We start from the raw sequence: 19,231 nt of genomic DNA, 5'->3' as shown, positions 1-19,231 counted from the left end.
ATATTCTAATAATTATTTTGTCTAAATTCACTGCTTTACATGAGGTAACATACTGTAGAGTGACTGATCTCACAAGTAAACCCAAGCTTCACAGAAACTGATTTGGCACAGGCAAGTTTTTACGGCAGCTTTGTAAAATTTAGTTAAAATATTTCAAAGGTATAAAAAAACTTTGAAATACTTGAGTTAAGATGTTATAGACATTCAAAAATAATTATCTTGGGCCAAATTCTCTGTTGGCACAAAGCTGCCCAGATCCATGTTTGTTACTTTCCTTTGGATGTTATATATATGTAGCATGGCTTTGTTTTTCCTTCTTACTTTCACCATTGGAAAGCATCAGGCACTCCATGGAGATCAGTGAGTGACACTACACCTTAGTACTGGAGAGATGAATACAATTCTGTGCCTTCATTACTTTTGGTGATATGTTTTACTTCAGTGTGTTTTAATAGGATGGGAAGGTGATAGAGAAATGGCTGCAGTCATTGTGGGATAGAGGGTACTAGCCTGTAAAATATGCTAATGTCAAATAACACACAGAAGAGGCAGGTCCTTCCTCTAGGATAATTCCCTGTAATTCCTTGTCTGTTTCTTTGCACATTAAAGATGCGTTTTTGAAAAATGCTGGTTTTCTCAGTGGATCGTCATGATTTTTGCACTGGAGATTTTTACCTTAACAATACACCAATGAACTGACGTGCATTCATGACTTCGTCATTGGATGTAATGACTCCATTTATTGTTTTGGTTTTAGTCTTTTTCTTTGTTCAGAAATTAGTAATTTAAGATAATTTTCAGGAAATAAAGTGAATGAATAGCAAAGATGTGGAAGAGATAGGAAGCAAAATCACTCAGTATTGTATATGTTTTGAAAGTTTAATTTTATAGATTCTTATGATACATTAGTAATTAATGACAAAATAATATTGCGTGTTTACTTATAAAAAGTCATACTTCCCAAAGTCACCCCCTCTCTATAACACAGATACAGTACCTGAACTAGTATAAAAATTCTCCAATAATTTCCTGCTCGACAGTGGATAACTCTCTGCTTAACTATCTACAAGAGAAAAAGAGAGTGGTACATTGTAGGCCCCTCCCCCAGCCAGTAGCCCCGACTCCCTTCCCATGTTGGGTGTATGGCCCAAGCCTGGCTTACCTCCAGGATGATGGCCCTGATGGTAGCCTTGCCCACCCCGAACTAATGGCTGACTGACTGGTGGCTGTCCGGGACTGGCCAGCTTCCAGATTGCAATCGCAGCCTTCTTCTGCAGAGGGAGCTTGGGCCACATCCCGGTGCTGGAATGCTGAGGCAAGCCAGTGGTACAACTCCTGAAAGGTTTGCTTTGTCATCCAGAAATTTTGGATCCAGTGGGCATCATCTGAGTCCTCCAGCATGAGGCAGTCCCTCCACTCGGTGCTGGTGGAATAGCCCCACCATCTCCAGACCGCCAGGGTGAGTGGGCGTGGATGTAGCCTCTGCCAGATGGCCTCCAGGATGGCGCCTGTACATTTGGCCTTCTAGTGCTGCTGGAGGACAGCCGCAAACAGTGTGGCCAGCAGGCTGATGATGGCCTGGAGGAACTACCGTTTGGGGAGCTGCTGGGGAGCCATAGTGCCTCTTCTAGAGGTCACATCCCTGCACAGCTCTCAGCACCAGCAGGGTGAGGGTGTTGGGAGGAGCCTTTCAAAGGAGCGGCTGGCTGCAGCCCCCGGAAGGGCTGGGCAGCCATGGGACCCCATCCGCTGCATTTCCTGGCCCGTCATTTTGAAAGAGCGGCCATGGCCATATAGACGCTCCCTTTTGAAATGTTTGTCAGATCTTTAGAAATAGTGGATTGTGACCTCGACTGCGCTGTGTGTATGGATGCATGATATCGAAAGGCAATCTTTCAAAAGGTAACTTTCGAAAGGGCGCCTTTTGAAATTGCACTGTAATGAATAGCCTAAATGAACAGACCAACTGACACTCATAAAACGCATTTTCCTGATCATTAGAACCAATAAACCTGATTCTCATCTTACTCTGGTATAAATCTCAAGCCAGAGGAATATGTGAAATAGGCCGGCCCAATAATGCATAGGCAGGAGAGAGAGTGCAAGGATTGAAACATTAGCAGTCTTATCAAGCAAATTCTGCAATATGTGGAGTATAGCATGGGATTATTCATACATAACCTTAAGCCCCTTTACTATGAGAGGGTCCTGTGTGCTACAATCTAGCCTTAGCCATTATACCTTGGGAAAAAGAGGGAAATGGTTCTCTTCCAGGAGTACCCTGAGTAGGGAGTGACTGTGGGCTCTATTTTGGAGAGAAGAGCTTGGTTGCTGGTCTGGAGCTATTTGGACTAGGATCTGCAGCTGGGAAGCTAGAACCTGCTGCTGAAATCCTGCTGGGGCTTTGATCCATCAAGGAACTTCAGAGGTGGGTGGTGGTCTTCCCCAAATGGGAGATATTCTTGTTGTGCCTGGAGCTGACTGAGAAGAGCCTGCAGGGAAGGACATCTGAGTAGCTGTGGCTGTTGCTTGGAAAGTGATCCATTGGAAGGTGCACACAAGAGAGACTGAATTTGAGTCTGAAGAGAAGCAGAGAGATCTGCCCAGCAAACCAGGACCAGAGCTGCTGGTATTTGCTGGGGGCATCTTCAGTCTTCCAAGGACGATTCTGTCTCCACTCCAGCTGCAGATCGTCTGTCATGCCCACACAAGTGTCTAGGACTTTAAAATGCAGAGGAGTGTGCATTCTTGGGTGTGATAAATGGTGGCAGTGTAAATGCCAGGTAAGTTTCATTTATCAATGTAAACGTTATTAATTGATTTGACTCAACTGCACACTGTGGATTTAGATCAAGAGTGATACTTAATCTTAGTTTGTTGAACCTCGTATCTTGAAGTAGTTAAGTAAAGGTGTGTTAATTTTAATTTAAGTACATAACCATGCAGAGTGTCACTTATTTTTGAATATGAGTTAACAAGTAATAAATATTTTGCATTTCTGTAGTGCTTTTTACCTAAGCATCTGAAGACACTTCACAACCACTAATTAAGCCTCCTAACATCTGTGAGAAAAACATAGGCTACTTAATATCACTTCACCCTTCAGTGTAACAAAGCTGATGTTTAGCAGTAGTATGTAAAATTTTGGAATTAGAAACAAAGAATTGGAGAAAAATTTAAGTAGAAAACAATCACTTGATTTGGAATTTGGCCACAACGGTAACCATTTCAAAAATTGGCACAGAATCTATAAAGCAAACTTTCCAAGCAGGCTTAAAACTTTCTGTCCATATATTTGTACCTACATTAGGGGTACGTAAATTACAAGTTGAACCTCTCTAATCCAGCAGCCTCAGGATCTGGCTGGTGCTGAACAAGTTTGCCAGCCCACAGGAGGTCAATATTGTCTAGCAGCATTGCCAACATTTCCAGTGCTTACTGGGTTCTTACTAGACATTTGGGTGTAAATTAGAGCTAAATACCAGCATAGAACACTGAGGGCTTGTCTACACTTGCCCCCAACTTCAAAGGGGGGCATGTTAATCAGGGTGATGGGAGATTACTAATTAAGTGCTGTGGTGACTATGCAGCACTTCATTAGGCTAATTCTCCCTTGCAGCAAGTTCTAAGTGTCAAACTCGGAGGTGATGGCATGCATGTAGGAGTAAAGGCACTTCGAAGTAGGGCGGGCACCTGAAGTGCCAGTGGCTACACGTATGCCGGCACTTCGAAGTTTGACTCTTTAAAGTTGCCGTGGGGGAGAATTAGCCTAATGAAATGCTATGTATCCTCTGCAGCACTTCATTAGTAATCTCACATTGCCCTGATTAACGTGCCCCCCTTCAAAGTTGGGGGAGATGTAGACCCAGCCTCAGAGACAGGACTGGTGGCTGTAAACAAACTTCGAGATCCCAAGAAGCTTGGCTGCACCTATGATAGGTGATTGTCTGGCTAACTAGAACCATGCCAGATTATGGATGCTGCTGGACAAGAGAGTTCCAGGTTAGAGAGGTTCCGCTTGTAGTCAGTGTCTATGATTTCGGTATACAAAAACAGGTTTTTACACAAAGTCTGGTGCAATGCAGAGGTAGAAATCACTTAGAAAATGTCATTTTCTGTTTTTCAATTGACTAGACCTTGGTTTGGGGATTTCATTTGAAAAATGATACAGGTTTTCCCTGGAGTTCAGTAAACCAAGTATAGACCTGGCCCAACTCTGTTTAACTTGTGAGATCTAATGTGCCCATAGCCCAAGGGGGTTTAGCTTTAGGTCACGTGAAACTTTTCTTGCTAGTGTTTAAATGGATTCACAGCCATGCAAAATCTGTGTGGTGAATAGTCACTGATGTTTTGCTAGTCTGCTTGCTCGGGTACTTTAGTTTGTTATCCTTGTGATTTTCTTCCCATGTTTTTTTACAGGAATTTCTTAGGGCATGTTTACACTACCACTTAAGCTGATCTAATGTGTGTCACACATAAGCCCCCCACCCCCCTACCAGATGTAAACTTGGTGCTGTCCACACTGAAACTCTCTCCCACTGACACAAGTGCCGCTTCTCACTAAGATGGAGTAATAACACAGGCAGGAGAGTTCTCTTCTATTGGCACAGCACATCTTCACCAGGCATGTAGTAGTGGTGCTGCCCCATTACAGCACCGTAGTGCAGGGTTGACCTTAGTTTCAGGTGTTATAAATTGTCACTGACAAATTTGCAGAATTGAAAATAAAATATTGTGTGACGTTCAACAGGAAATTTTTGTGAAGCAGAAATCAGCACTTCTGATTTGTGCCAGAAGCAAGTATTCTTTCAAATAGTGAGTTATGTTCAGGAAAAGGGAATAAGGCCTGTTGACAAAGGGCCTGATTCAATCCTCACTGAAATCAATGGGATTTTTCCCCTCTTCATGTCACTAGAAGTAGCATCAGTCCAATGTTGAACATACCTGTCTTAGCGTGGCGTTGTGTAATAAGAAATAACTCAGTGTTGCTTTGGAGTGGGAGTGAGTCATGGACTTGGCTTTAAATTAAACCAGCATTTGTCCTAATTTGAAAAGTACAGTATCTGTCTGCTTCTAGCAATTATTTCCTTACCAAACAGAGCTATCGTAGTCCATTATTTTTAAATGCTAGGCTGGTGATGAAAACACACAGCAGCAATAGAAATTATGGCTGACTTGAAATCATCAAGCCAATAACTAAAATTATTGTAATATTGCTTAAAAGACTTCAGGAAGGCACCAATATGTCCAACAGAGTAGATTTACTATAAAACCTTTTATGCATTGCATTTCTTTAATACAAAATGGGTTACACACACAAACGTACAGATATTTTTCCGACAAGAATGATCTGGAAGATATCACAGATTTTCTACTAAAATTTGTTAATATGAAGTAAAAGTTACTGTAATGTTGTCTTCATGGCTGTAACAGACCTTGATCAATGTACAGAGTATAGACTGAAAAATCTTATGCTCTGAAGTTCAGAATGTGCAATAATTTGTAACACAACTTGCTGCTAGTATATCTCTATTGATGTGTTTTGCCTGTCGGCTGAAAACAAGTACCTACAGAAATGATTTGCTGGGAACCTTATAAAATGACGCAGATTTCGTGCTTGAACTGTGTTTCTTTATTCAAGTAGCTTTAAGGATTATAAAGTACAATATATTTGCAAATACATTTAGACTAAGTTTGAATTATACTAAGAAGCAAGACTAAGACAACATAAAATACGTAATAAATAAAAATCAGTGTTAAGACATTGCGACACACACAGCTGTAAATGAGTTTTGAGTAGTAGCATGGGATATACTAATAGAGTGAGTATTATTATCACTGGAAACATGAACCAATAAGATTGATCATCTTGGATCACACCACTGGTCCATGTAGCCCAATATCTTGTCTTCTGACAGTGGCCGGTGCCAGATGCTTCAGAGGAAACAAACAGAATAGTGCAGTTTTTAGTGATCTAACCCCTGTTACCCACTCCCAGTTTCTGGTAGTTCATGGTTTTGGGGAACCCATAGCATGTGTTTGCATCCTGAAGCATGTTTGCTGATAGCATATCCTCAATGAACTTAGATAATTCTGTTTCGAATCAAGAGGTACTTCTGCCCTTCTCAGCATCCAATGACTATGACTATCCAGGCTGACTGAGTTGTTTGAAGAAGTACTTCCTTATGTTTTAAATCTGCTGCTTGGAAATTTCATTAGGTAGCCTCTAGTTCAAGCGTGGCCAACCTTTCTTCATTGGGGGCCACATGGCAATTTTTTATATGTTTCGGGGGCTGAAGACGAACTAGCCTCAAACCCATCTTCCCCATCCACAGTTTTAATCTCTCTGAGCCGAAAACATGCCCCCTGCCCATCCCCAGGATTAACCTGCCCCAGCCTGTCCACTGAACTGAGATAATAGCATATGGAGCTACACATCTGACAGAGCTGGAAGGGACCTTGGGAGGTCATCAAGTCCAGTCCCCTGCCCTCTTAGCAGGACCAAGCACCATCCCTGACAGAATTTTTTTTAATCTCTTTGCCCCAGACTCCTAAATAGCCCCCTCAAGGACTGAGCTCACAACCCTGGGTTTAGCAGGCCAATGCTCAAATCACTCAGCTAGCCCTCCCACCTCAGTTGCCCACCCACTGCTCTGGGTCTTCCCGCCCTCCTTCCCCCAGCTTCTCAGGCCACAAAGTGCCTGCAACTTTTCCATTAGCTCCACACCCAACAGTGCCAACGCCAGACTCACTGGGTCCTGGGACCAGGCGGCGAGCTGGGCCAGATCCTGTGGCAGCCGAGATTTCACCACGGGATGCAGCTCCAGGCTCCAGCAGCTGCCAGTGGAAACATGTGGGAGGGGCCACAGCTGCAGAGCAAGGAGGAGCTGAGCGGGTGCCATGCTGCCCAGGAGGAGGCGCTGGCCCTTCAGGGAGCTAAGCTGCATTCAGCTCCCAGGAGGCTTCCCCCCTCCTCTCCCTCCTTTTCGTCGGGGCTGCACGCCTGCCCCTCTCCTGCTCCACTTCACCCATGTGCAGTGTGGGCTGCTCCCTGCCCTGCCACATGAAAATAATGGAACTAAATTTAATTGGTTTAATGGCCAGATTCCTCCTGCTGACTGTTAAGTGAATTAAATTGAATCCCATTATTTCAGCGTGACAGGACAGGGAGCTGGAAGAGGTGGCAGGTGGCAGTGTCCAGACCTGAACATGTCTCCTTTAAGAGCCACATGTGGCTTGGGAGCTTCAGGTTGCTGACCCCACATCCCCCAGCCAGCTTTCAAAATGGCACTGCTGCTGACTCTGTGGCTTGGGTTCTGGCCCTCTAGCCACATATTGGCCACCCCTGCTCTAGTTCTTGTGTTGTGTGAAAGGGTAAATAACACTTCCTTATTCACTTTCTCCATACCTGTCATGATTTAATACACCTGTAACCTAGTCCCCTTAGTCATCTCTCTTTTAATCTGAATAGTCCCAGTCTTTTTTAATCTTTCTCCATATGGAAGCTGTTCCATATCCCTATTCATTTTCATTGCCCTTCTCAGCAGCTTTCCCAATCCTTGTATCTCTTTTTGAAATGAGGTGCCCAGAAGTATGTGCAGTATGCAAGGTGTGTGCCTACTACAGATGTATTTTGTGGTGTTAATGCTATTTTTTTGGTCTTATCCGCGCCCCTTTCACAATGGTTCCAAATACTCAGTTAGCTTTTTTTTGATTGCCACTGCATGTTCAACACATGTTTTCAGGGAGCTATCCATGATGACACTTAAAAATCTTTGTTAACTTGTAACATCTAATTTAGCCCCCATTTTTATATTTATAGTTAAGGTTACTTTTTCCAGTATACATTACTTTACACTTATCAACATTGAATTGCATCTGCCATTTTGTTGCTTGATCACCTAATTTAGTGAGATCCCTTTGTAACTTTTCATAGTCAGTTTTGGACATACCTATTGTAAGTAGTTTGTATTATCTGCATATGTGTCACCTGTATTCATTCCCTTTTCCAGATCACGTGTGAATATATTGAATAGTACTGATCCCAGTACAGATCCTCAGGGTATCCTGTTAGCTACCAATCTTCATTGTGAAAAACTAAGCATTTATTCTTACCCTTTGTTTCCTGCCTTTCAACCAGTTACTGATTCATGAGAAGACCTTTTTTCTTATTTCAAGATTGCTTATTTGGCTTATGAGGCTTTGAAGCACTTTGTCAAAGTTTTTCTGAAATTCCTATGAGATTGGTGAGGTGTGATTTCCCTTTTGAACGCTATATTGTCTCTTTCCCCAACCTATTTTATTTATCTGTGTTTGAAAGCTTTGTTCTTTACTATAGTTTCAGTCAGTCTTGCCTGATACTGAAGATAGGTGTATTGGCCTGTAATTGTCTGGATCATGTCTAGAGACATGTTTTTGTTTTTTTTTAATGGGCCTTCTAGTCATTTGATATAGAGGCTAATTTACACATTAGGTTACAAAGTTCTGCATTTTCATAGATGAGTTCCTTCAGAGATTTGAGTGGATATGTTACAGTTTAATTTATCAGTTAATTCCAAAACCACCTCTATTAACACCTTAGTTTGGGTCAGTTCTTCAAATTGGCTCAGGCGCTGGGATCTCTACCATATCCTCTGAAGTGAAGACCTATGTGAATAATGTATTTAGCTTGTCCATAATGGCCTTGTCTTCCTCGGGGGCCTTTTTAGTTATCCATGGCTCCACTGACAGACAAGGCTTCCTGCTTCTGATGTACTTAAAAAGCAACCACAGCTTGTGGGGGATTTTATGTCATTAGCTAGTTGATCTTGGAATTCCTTCTTGGCCTACTGTATTATACTTTGCATTTGACCTGCTATAGTTTATGCCGCTCTTTATTTTTTTCTCAATAGGATTTGAGTTCCAATTTTTAAAGGATACTTTTTAGTTTCTAACTACATATTTTACTCTGCTGTTCAAACAGGTTATAATTTTCATTCTATGAATTTTTTTTTAATTTGATTCTCTATTAGAGTATTTTTAGTGTCTCCATGCAATTTGAAGGCATTTCATTCTGGTAAGTGTTGCTTTTCAAATTCTGTTGAACTAGCTCCCTAATTGTTGTGTAGTTCTTCTTTTGAATTTAAGAGATAATAAGATTGGTTTCCTTGGCATTTTTCTGCCTACAAGGAAGTTAAACTTAATTACATTATGGTCACTATTACTGAGCTGTATGGCTATATTTATCTTTTGGACCAAATCCTATGTTTCACGTATGACTAAATCAAGAATTGGATTTCCCCTTGTGAGTGTCAGGACAAGCTGCTCTCAGATGCAACTACTTATGGTGTCTAGAAATTTTATCTCTGCATCCTTTCCCAGGAGCCATTTAGTCAAAATGAGGGTAATTGAAATCCCCCCATTGTTGTTGTGGGTTTTTGTTTTTGTAATCTCCCTAATCTTCCATAGCATTTCACAAACACTGTCGTCATCCTGGTGAGGTGGTTGGTAGGTTATTCCTGCTGTTATGCTCTTATTGTTCAAGAATAGAATTTCTATTTGTAGAGGTTCTCTAATACAGCCTGATTCATTTAAAATGTTTACTTTATTTGTCTATATGCTTGCTGCCACACATACTGCCACTCCCTCGTCAGCATGGCCCACTCTGTCATTGCTATATATTTTGTACCCTGATGTTATTGTATCATGTTAATTTATTTTCATTCCACCAAGTTTTTGTGATGCCTGTTTGATCAGTATCCCCATTTAATACCATGTGCTTTAGTTCATCTATTTTAGTGTCTAAAATTCTGGCATTTGTGTACAAGCATGTGTACACTTTGTCAGTATTCAGCGGCTTACCTTCAAGTGCTATGTTTAAATGGGACTCTGTTACACATGACTGACTGTGCCTCACTAGCTCTTACCTATACTTTACCAATTTTTTCCTAATCTCTGTATTCTAATAAAGAGTTCCCCCTTAATTAAATTAATCCCTAAAGGAGGTCTTGACTGGAATCATGTGTTTCTCTGCACCTGTGAGCTTTTTCACAGCTCTTTGTTTAAAAAGACTTTTAGAACCCTTTCTCAGTTTTGATAATGGCAGAAATTTGGTTCTGGTTTGGTTTAAGTGGAGCACATCTTTTCTATATAGGCACCTCCATTCCCAAAAGGTTCTCCAGTTCCTAATAAACCTTAACTCTCTACTCCTTACACCATAGTCTTATCCAAATATTGAGACCCTACAGTTCTGTCTGTCTAACTGGCCCTGCATGAGGAACTGGAAACGTTTCAGAGAATGACACCATGGAGGTTCTAGTCTTTAATCTTTCACCTCACAGCCTAAATTAGGCCTTCTAGAACCTCTCTCCTATCATTTCTTACATCATCAGAGTTGGTTTGGCTAGATGTCTCCTGAGAACCTCAATATTTGAAGGCAATTTACCTTCATCACCATAGATTGTCCATCATCACAAATCCAGCTATGTACATTTATAATTACGTTATTCTGGTTCTCTCTAGAAACTGAGGCTTCTTCTCCAGGAGGGGTATCCTTACTGCAAGAAGATAGCATAATATCATCTGGAAGGAGGGTCCCAACTGTGGGGTTGTTTTCCCTCCACTGCAGGTTAATGTTCTCTTTTGCTGGGCCTTTGCTGTTAAGGAGGGGTTAAGAGGCTGTTCTTCAAAATCTTTCTTATCTACTCCTTTTTCTCCCTCCTGTTCAACCCTCTGGTCTCAAGAGCTGGTACTGTGTTTTTAAGAGAAATGAATTGCTTGCACTGCATGCACACAGAACACCATTTGCCCACATGGCAGTTAATTGTACAGGATGCACTCAGTTCGATAGACTTACCCTGTCTGCATTATTATTGTTATTACTGCTGGCTTGTGGGATACTCCTTTGGTTTTGTTTTGGTTTTGTTTTGCAGGGGCAGTATTGGCCTAAGTGGAGTATGTCTGTTAAGGATGTGTCTCTTTCGCTCCCTGGCAAAAGGGTTTGTTACCTCCTGTGATTGCTTAGGAATTGCTTTTCTTTAAGCCTGTGTTCTCCCTGACTTAGGGATCGAGGGATAGCAGGCTAGATCCTCAAATTAGTAAATTCTGAGCCTAGTCTAGCCGGTTGATTGGCTGAGCATACAGTCCAAACAGAGCACTAGGATCTGTAATAAAGCAAGCACACAACAAACAGACAGACCCACCACATTCATTGTGTAGTCTCTCCTTCAACTGGAGAACTCCCTCACAAACTCCCTTGCTTGCTACTCCTGTTTGCCAGCAGTCATTTGTTACTTACTTTCTTATGAAAAGCAGGATATAATTAGCACACTGTCATCAACCCATTTATCTCACTGGCATTTTCTCAACAAACTAGGTGGCCTAACAACTATGTGGGAGGTGGTTCCTGGGTTGTTCCATGCATGCCTGGAGAAGATATTTAGTAAAAGTTGCCTCTTTCCTCTGAAAAGGAGCATGGAACCTCCGTACATTATGAGTCGTCCTTATTCTGGTATGACTAACATACATACCCAATTCTAAGTGTTCTTAAAGAACCCTGTGGACTCTGGACTGAAAATCTATCACACTTTCCTCATTTAAATCCCTTCCGAATGTAGATTTCCTCCATGCTGCCAACTGTGCGTCAAGAACATCACTTTTATCTTCTTTCTGTGTAATATAAGAGGAAAAATGTACTTTATCCAACATATGTGCGTATCTTAATCTGTAATGAGATTGCTGTAATTCTCATCCTGTCTTGCACCACTTTCTTCCTCCTATTTGTTGTACATTGCCCACGTAGATTCAATTGGCAGCTCTTTTGGTGCAATGTGCTTGTGTCATTCTTCATCTAGTACACCTTTGGGCACTGTAAAACATTAAGTACCATATCACATCACGGTGCAGCTTGTCTTTAGCATCACAGAAATGTGAATACGTAGGTCACACACATTTCTTGTTTCTTTTATGGATCAGAGTTGCAAACTGTATGTTTGTATACAAATACAGATAGTAAATATGCAGTCCATTCCCGTTTAGCCACTTTGTTTTAGAGAGTTCTAATACATTGCAACAGTATGGCTATGGTTAATACTAGAAATACAAACGTCTTGGGTCTCTTGCAGGTTCTTATAATGGTTTTGCCCCACCATGCACTGTAGTAAAGTATTTTCTATTCTCCTTTTGCATGAATTAATTGTAGAATACTAGACCTGAAAGGTTCCTTGAGAGGTCATCAAGTCCAGTCCCCTGCCCTCTCGGCAGGACCAAGCACCATCTAGATCGTCCCTGACAGATGTCTGTTTAACCTGCTGTTAAATATCTCCAGTGATGGAGATTCTACAGCCACCCTATGCAATTTATTCAGTGCTTAGCCCCCCTGGCAGTTAGGAAGAAGTTTTTCCTAATCTAACCTCCCTTGCTGCAATTTAAGCCCATTGCTTCTTGTCCTACCTTAGAGGTTAAGGAGAGTAATCTTCCGCCTGATAAATGGGAAGGAAGTCATTTGAAGAAAAGAGTTTCAAAGAGCCTATGACTCAGCTCTTCCCTGATGAGCTTTGCATAGGAAAACCCAGATTTCACAATGTGAGAAATATTTGGTGACAGAGTATTGAAGAAATTAATAATAGCTATAGGGTGCATTAAAAACTTGGGGGTTAACTATTCCATGACTGCATGAATTTTGAATGTGTAGCTAAGTGCCCCAAACTCCTGCCACAACCCTGCAACCACTCCAGCAACTTAAATTCTGCTCAGACCCTGCATGCCAGCTCCAACTTCATGTTCCAAGTTCTCTCCTGCACTCCAAGCTCCTCATGCTCAGCCTGGAGCCACCTTCTGCACCCCACCATCCTCAGAGAATGATAGAATACTAGAACTGGAAGGGACCTCGAGGTCATCACGTCCAGTCACCTGTCCTCACCGCAGAACCAAGCACCATCTATATCGTCCCTGTAAGATATTTGTCCAGCCTGTTCTTAAATGTTTCCAATGATTGATATTCTACAACCACCGTAGGCAATTTGTTCCAATACTTAACCCCCGGACAGTTAGGACATTTTTCTTAATGGCTCACCTAAACCTCCCTTGCTGCAATTTAAGCCCATTGCTTCTTGTCCTGTCATCTGACGCTAAGGAGAATAATTTTTCTTCCTCCTCCTTGTGACACCTTTTTAGATACTTGAAAGCTGATATCATGTTCCATCTCAGCCTTCTCTTTTCCAAATTAAACAAACCCATTTCATTCAATCTTCTACTCTCATAGGTCATATTTTTGTAGCCCATCAATCATTGTAATTCATTAATCAGCTCTTCTCTGGTCCCTCTCCAGTTTCTTCACATCTTTTCTAAAATGTAGTGCCCAGAACTGGACATAGTATTCCAATTGAGGCCTAATCTGCATGGACTAGAGTGGAAGAATTATTTTTTGTATCTTTCTCACAGTACTTCTATTAATGCATCCCAGAATCACGTTTGCTTTTATTGCAACAGTGTCCACTATGACCCCTAGATTGCTGTCTGCATTACTCCATCCTAGGTAGCCACTTCCAGTTTGGTATGTGTGAAATTGATTGTTCCTACCTAAATGGAGTACCTTATGTTTGTCCATATTGAACTTCATCCTATTTGCCTTAGGCTATTTCTCCAGTCTGTCCAGAGTATTTTGGATTCTGACCCTAACCTCAAAAGCACTTGCAACCTTTCCCAGCTTGGTATCATCTGCAAACTTGATAAGCATAGTCTCTATGTCATTATCTAGATCAGGAGCAAGAAATCTTTCTGAGGCATAGTGCCAAAATCTGACATTTGGACCTCTATGTACTGTCTTTCTATGATACTTTTTAAAGTCACTAATAGTCCTACTTACAATAGCTGTATTAAAAAGAAAGATGCAGACCTTTAGGCTGGGTCTACATGGAATGGCTCTCCTGGCAGCTCTATGCTAATGAGCAGCCTTGCAATTGCAAATGGCTGCTCATTAGCATGGTCCCATGGCTGATTAGCATAGCCGTGTGAGATCTCACTCTCTGCGGGGCGGGAGAGGTACGGAGGCGTGCTGGCAGTAAAGAGGGTATGTACATAAGGGGCTGTCAACAGAGGGGCTTTTTGCTGGCTGGGGCACGTCCACACAGCCTTTTTACTGCTGGCACCCCCCTATGCCGAAAGTGAGATCTCACACAGCTATGCTAATCAGCCGTGGGGCCATGCAATTGTGAGGCTGCTCATTAGCGTGGAGCTGCCGGGAGACCCATTCCGTGTAGACCCAGCCTTACTGTTTAGGTGGCTGTTGGTAACGTTAGCTGGTCTTTTGTTAATCCACAGGTGTCATGGCTTTGAGTAAGCTCCCATCTGCATGGGGGAGTGGCAGAGGGGCTGAGCTCCCACCTCATGTGCCAATGAAAATAGCTCGTGTGCCATTCTTGGCATGCATGCCCGGGGTTGCTGATCCGTGATCTAAATAATTAATGAAGGTATAGAACAGAACTGGCCCCAAACCTGACCTCTGTGTAATCCCACTTGTTGTTTTAGTATGACTGGGAACCATTAATAACTACTCTCTATGAACAATCTCATCCACAGCTCCACCCCAGAGCCCCTTGGAGCCCTCTTCTCCTTCCACACCCAACCTGCGGCCCCCTGCTGCATTCTAAACTCACAGTTTTTGGCTCCACCCTTACCCAAAATCTAATAACCCTGGGATTCCCAGAAGAGTTAATCTGACCCTGGCTATGTGTATGCGTAAGCCCCATAATTATAGCAATCCGGTATTTAAGCATATATATCTTACCTGCTTTTAAAGTAAGTGTATGAAAGCAAATACAGAAGTCTGTTTGCAAGTTTGGCCCTGAGACTATAATTGAAATGAGTGAGAACCTCATTAGTGTGTCAGAAGCAGAAGCACGAGAGTAAGATTTGTATTTACCCTCTTTGTGGGTTCATGTTTTTGTATGTCATTTGGCAGTAGGAGATCAAATTCAAGGGGAAACATGCCCAAAATAGAATTTAGTTGCAGCTGTCATTTTTTGCAATATTAGGATATTTAAAATCCAAAGTATCTTTAATGACTACAAGTGATCAAGACTTTGATTTTATACCTGTTTTGAAAATATATCACAGCACAAACTGTAACACAGTACTTAGAATCATGAAGGCAATTCGATTATGAATTCAAATGAAAGATGGCACCTGCTGAAACAGCAATGTCACCCACTCCATACTACCTGCCCTCAAGGTTCTCTATCTTGATATAGTATAGATCAAAATTTAGTTTACTTAGGTAAGAGGTCTGGCAAGCTCAAAGCCATATTACAGGTGAAGTTTACCCTCTTCAAAGTCCTACCAAACTCTATACCACATAAATTCTCCTTTATAATATTTAGTAAAATGTAGTCTTATCTTAAAAGTGAATGCTCAATATTGGAGGGAGAAAGAGAAGAGAGTAATGAGAGGTTGGAGTATTATACAGTCAAAAATTATCTATTGGTTGTCGTCTTATCCCTCTTCCCATTATGTAGTAGAAATTCTAACACAGCATCTGTCTGTCTACGTACTATTCAATTCATGCAACACTTTTTATCTTCTGAAAAGCTAAGTACTAATTGGAGATTGGTTTTAGATGATTATATTTTCTTAAATTTAGCTTTCTGCTTGTTGTTCAAGGAAATGTGTGTATATTAAATCTTTTAACCAAAACTGTCAATTTTTTTAAAGTCAGCAGAAAATATTCTAATTTTGTTTTCTTGTATAATAGGCCTGTTTACTACTTCTCTTAGGTAGGGACTGGAATTTTATCCTGAGAAATGATCTCCGTGTTCTGAGGTTGACAACAGATAATAGTGGGCAATTTTTTATGCTACCTTTTATAGCCAAATCTGCCAAGAGCTACTACTAACTCTGTTCCACTGGGTTGCTAGGTTTCAACTGTGGCTCTTAGAAGAGTTACAGCAATTAGACTTCTCTTAGCAAATACTAACAGGTATCCTGAAAAATCTTAACTTCATTTTATGCTTAAGTAAATATTTTACTTACATTTCTCTTAAATCTACCCTGAAAAAATAGATAATTCAGTTCAAACAGCACGCGTGGTTGTTGTTGGACTCAAATTCATGTATACCTGTTGTCAGAAAATGGAGCCATGTGGAACAGTGAGTGGCCTGGGGCTGCTGATGAGCAGAGCAGCCTACTTCAGAGTGCTGTTGGTAAGGAGCTGCTTACTGAGCATCTCCCAGCAACAGCCTGCCTGTCACTGCACCCTAACTTCGTACTAGACCCTGCACCTGCTGCTGCACCCCTTCCTAAAGCCAGAATCCTCTCCTGCTCCCATACCCCCTCCTGAACCCTAGATCCCTATCTCCTACTCTAGATCACCACCGAAACTCTTTGCACCCACCTCCTCCCACCCACCAGTCCTTGGTCACAACTCCCTCCCAGGCCCCTGCACCCCCTCCTGCAGTCTTTCCTCAGGCCAGAATCCTCTCTTGCCCCCATATCCCCTCCCAGCTCCTGCCCCCAAGCCACGGCCCCAGTTCACAACCCCCTCCTTAACCCAAACTTCCTCTCAGACCCCACACTTTTTCCTAAACCCCAGGCTCCTAACCCAAGCTCCCTTCTGCACCCAATCTCCAGTGCAGGCTCCACACCCGTTCAGTAAAAAAGTGCGCCCCTTGATGACTTTAAAAAAATCTTGTAGCAGGCCCCATTTCAAAACTTATTGCCCACCCTGATCTAACCCCTAGGTGCCCTGCCTGACTACAGAAATCCTCAGCCCTGAGTTTTGTGCAAGGCTCCCTGGGATGAGTTAAATGGCTATGGTAGGGAACTTCAGAAACTAGGAAGCCGTGTAAGAAGCCTTCTGCACTATCCAAGAGGCAAATGCAGAAGAATGGGGCAGGTCTTAGCAAGGATCCATCTAAGCTAGTCAGGAATGGGATGCAGAGGAAAGAAGTGGGTTTGGGTTCGGATCCTCAAAACCAGTAGATGCCAATCACCCTCTGATCTGGACTTTAGGCACCTGATAGGCAGGCCCAAGATAGCCACTTCCCTCCAGTTAGGACTCTGCTATGAACCATGTGTTGGCATCAGACATGAGAGCAGCTGCACTGGCTTCTTAGACTAGTCTGTGCTTTAGCAGCGGAAACCAGAACTTTCTTGTGAAAAAAATCAAGACTTCTCCCCTCCCGCTTATAGCCAATTGCCTCATGGTTAGGGCATTTAGAGTCCTGGCTCCAAATCTGGCAGAGCAGGGATTTGAACTTGGCCTCATGCAAACATAGTTCTTGACCTGCTTGTCCTGGTTGTCATTTGTGACAAGTCTCTTGTGTGTGCAGACCACTCCTGGAGGGTCAGGCCAGGCTGGCAAGATAAGCCTTGTTTGAGAATCCCATACTGGGGGCACCACGGCTTCAGCAGCCTTGCACTGCCTATTGGTGAAACATAAGGCATACAGTCAGTTTAGTGGTAATTTTAAGAATGCAAGTAATACCTGAAGAGGCAGCAGGAATATAAATTCCTTGATGGACCGTGCCTTTGCAGCCTGCAGCCCCCCCTCTCTATGCACAGCCCTGATTAACTTGCTACCAGAAGTGGCAGTCTTTGCAACCTGCTTCCCTAAAAGGGAGAGATGTTTTTCTGAGAGTGGTGGCATTTGGTTTGCTCAAGTTTTGGGGATTTTTGGTACATATTTCAGCTTTAGCATTTTCAGTGTGATTTTTATGCATGCGCCTTTTCAAATAGGATACACAAGAATCCAAACTCCATCTCACATCTTGGCTTTACAGTAATCTAGCATGGTTTTGTAAAAAAAGATAATGTAATGCTATGATCAAAGTGGAGCAAAGCGCATTCATCTCAAGTTATACTAAGTATATGGTACAGCATGTGAGTCAGGCCACCATAAGGAAATGTTCACTATCATCATGAATTACAATTATTTAGATGGCTTTTTCTCTGCTTGGTGCAGCCATCCATGCTATGGAAATTAAACACAAAAAAAATATTGATTTGAAGAAAATTCTGTTCAAGGTCTCCTATTAGTAAAATCAAATTGACTGTTAGTTTCATTTTAGAAATATTAGAGATAACAATTTTGTGGTAAATAGCTGTCTCTTATTTTGGAAATTAAGTGTGCTTTAGTGCATTATAATATAATAACATAATAGAATCATAAAATCATAGGACTGGAAGGGATCTTGAGAGGTCATCCAGTCCAGTCCCATGTTCTCATGTATTATCTAGACCATTCCTGACAGGTATTTGTCTAATTTGCTCTTAAATCTCCAGTGATGGAGATTCTACAACATCCTTAGGCAATTTAGTCCAATGCTTAACTACTCTGACAGTAATGTCTAAACCATTGTTCCTGCAATTTAAGACCATTGCTTCTTGGTCCTGAAGTTAGAGCAATTTTTCTCTCCCTTTGCTATGTAACAACCTTTTTTGCACTTGAAAATCATTATCATGTTCCACTCAGTCTTCTCTTTTCCATACTAAACAATACCATTTTTCCCATCTTCTCCCACAGATCATGTTTTCTAAACCTTTAATCATTCTGTTGGTCTTCTCTAGACTTCCTTCAATTTGTGCACATTTTCCTGAGGTGTAGTGCTCAGCACTGGATATAGTATTGCAGTTGAGGCCCAATCATATACCGATCCAAAAATGGCACAACAAATAAAGGGATGCAACACAGAGGCTATGTCTACGCTAGAAGCGTCTGTCTACAGAAGTTACTGTCAGAAGAGAGGTTCTAACAAACATCTGTCAACAGATTCTCTCTACACATAAAAGCAGATCAATCTCTTGATCCACTCTGTCAACAAAATGCATTTTGTGTGTAGATACTGTGCAAGTTTTGCCTTCAAACCCCCGCTTTCGTCTACAAAACTCTATAGTATAGACACGCCCAGAATGAATAACTACAAACTGAAAGGATGATATGTTGACTTTAACACGATGAGGTGTGGCCAACTGATTTATGGCTTGAACGCTTTAGTATTATTATAAGTGAAAATAATTTTAATGGTACCTTGTTTCTGCTTTTAATTGTTCCCCTACATATCACAGTGGGAATGGATGGCTTTTGAAAATGTATTGCATTCATGTAGGTGTCAAAAATGGAAGCTGTCCTCTTTGGCAAATCTGGTTACTTACATAGGTGTCCAAAGAATAGCCATATGGAACTGAAGGCTTTTAAAAATCTGAACCAAAAACAACAGTAGTGTGTATTTGGTATAGTTTAATATACATTTCAGCATTA

The 19,231-nt window shown here is 41.8% G+C and overlaps 1 protein-coding gene across 7 annotated transcripts in view; it reads left to right on the top strand.

The window, feature by feature from the left end:
• The window catches only part of KCNJ3 (potassium inwardly rectifying channel subfamily J member 3), a 178,755-nt gene that overhangs the window by 99,326 nt on the left and 60,198 nt on the right, over window positions 1-19,231 (top strand). The window lies entirely within an intron of this gene.

The sequence above is a fragment of the Carettochelys insculpta genome, chromosome 8 (assembly GCF_033958435.1).
Source record: "Carettochelys insculpta isolate YL-2023 chromosome 8, ASM3395843v1, whole genome shotgun sequence".
Classification (NCBI taxonomy): domain Eukaryota; kingdom Metazoa; phylum Chordata; order Testudines; family Carettochelyidae; genus Carettochelys; species Carettochelys insculpta.
This window is presented reverse-complemented; position numbering and strand designations above follow the sequence as displayed.